General features: G+C 44.6%; 1 pseudogene; it reads left to right on the top strand.

The window, feature by feature from the left end:
* Positions 1 to 1,170: 1,170 nt before the first annotated feature.
* LOC139256315 (U2 spliceosomal RNA) lies at positions 1,171 to 1,398 on the top strand (annotated as a pseudogene).
* Positions 1,399 to 1,735: the final 337 nt, after the last annotated feature.

Genomic DNA, 1,735 nt, shown 5'->3' with positions numbered 1-1,735 from the left:
TTTTACCCTGTCAAGCCCTGTATGAACTTTGTATGTTTCAATAAGATCACCTCTCATACTTCTGAACTCTAGAAAATAGAGGCATAATCTACTCAATCTCTCCTCATAGGACAATCCCCGCATCCCAGGAATCAGTCTAGTGAACTTTTGTTGCACCTCCTCTATGGCAAGTATATCCTTTCTTAGATAAGGAGACCTAAACAGTACACAATACTACAGGTGCAGTCTCACCAGGGCCCTATATAATTGCAGTAAGATTACTCTACACTTATACTCAAATCCACTAGTAATAAAGGCCAACATGCTTTATTAATTGCTTGCTGTACCTGCATGTTAACTTTCAGTGATTCATGTACAAGGACATCCAGGTCCCTCTGAACACCAACATTTCTCAATCTCTCACCATTTAAAAAATACTCTGCTTTTCTATGTTTCCTACCAAAGTGGATAACTTCACATTTCTCCACATTATATTCCATTTGCCATGTTCTTATCAATATATATCAATGACTTGGACTTAAATGTTGGGTATATGATTAAGAAATTTGCAGATGTCACTAAAATAGGCTGAGTCATTGATAATGAAGAAGAAACATAGAAACATAGAAAAATAGGTGCAGGAGTAGGCCCTTCGGCCCTTCGAGCCTGCATCGTCATTCAATAAGATCATGGCTGATCATTCCTTCAGTACCCATTTCCTGCTTTCTCTCCATACCCCTTGATCCCCTTAACCGTAAGAGCCATATCTAACTCCCTCTTGAATATATCCAGTGTACTGGTATCAACAACTCTCTGCGGCAGGGAATTCCACAGATTAACAACTCTCTGAGTGAAGAAGTTTCTCCTCATCTCAGTCCTAAATGGCCTACCCCTTATCCTAAGAAAGCTGCGGATTACAGGAAGATATCAACGTATTGGTCAGGTGGGCAGAACAGTGGCAAATGGAATTCAATCCGGATAAGTGTGAGGTAATGCATTTGGGGAGGTCTAACAAGACAAGGGAATACACATTAAATGGTAGGACACTGGAAAGTGTAGAGGAACATCGGGACTGTGGAGTGCAGGTCCACAGAATCTCGAAGGTAGCAGGCCAGGTTGATAAAATGGCTAAGAAGGCATATGGAATACTTGCATTTATAAGTCGAGGCATGGAATACAAGAGCAAAGAGGATAGGCCTTTTGGCTAAGATCAAGTGTAGTACCGTTTCTGACCAGCCACCATGACCTCCGGGTGGTTTCTCCCTGGTCAGGAAGGTATATGCTTGCATTTTTGGAAACAGGAGGTGGGTGGGGAGGTTTGACCCATCCACCTCCACGGAGGTGTGTGGGGGACCTGACCCATCCACCTCCATGGCACGAACCTGGTATTGCAGTACTTCCAGGAACGGTGCGGTGGCTCTAGGCCTTTTGGCTAGGAGCATTGGCGCAGAGTGATCCTTGGCATGTGCAAGGTGACCTCTGGCGTTTGTGATTTGACAAAGAATTGGAACGATTGGCTACGAATTTAAAAAAAAAAAAAAAGAGGATAGGCTTGACTCGGCCTTTTGGCTAAGATCATGCGTAACTGACCTGACAGGGGAGTAACCACCATAACCCCAAGGTGGTTCTCCCTGGATCAGGAAGGTATATGCTTGCTTTTTTGGAAATAGGAGGTGGGTGGGGTGGCTTGACCCATCCACCTCCACGGAGGTGTGTGGGGGACCTGACCCATCCACCTCCATGGCACGAACCTGGT

Source organism: Pristiophorus japonicus, unplaced genomic scaffold (genome assembly GCF_044704955.1).
Source record: "Pristiophorus japonicus isolate sPriJap1 unplaced genomic scaffold, sPriJap1.hap1 HAP1_SCAFFOLD_709, whole genome shotgun sequence".
NCBI classification, from domain to species: domain Eukaryota; kingdom Metazoa; phylum Chordata; class Chondrichthyes; family Pristiophoridae; genus Pristiophorus; species Pristiophorus japonicus.
The sequence above is the reverse complement of the archived record's forward strand: the minus strand, read 5'-3'. Positions and strand labels throughout refer to the sequence as shown.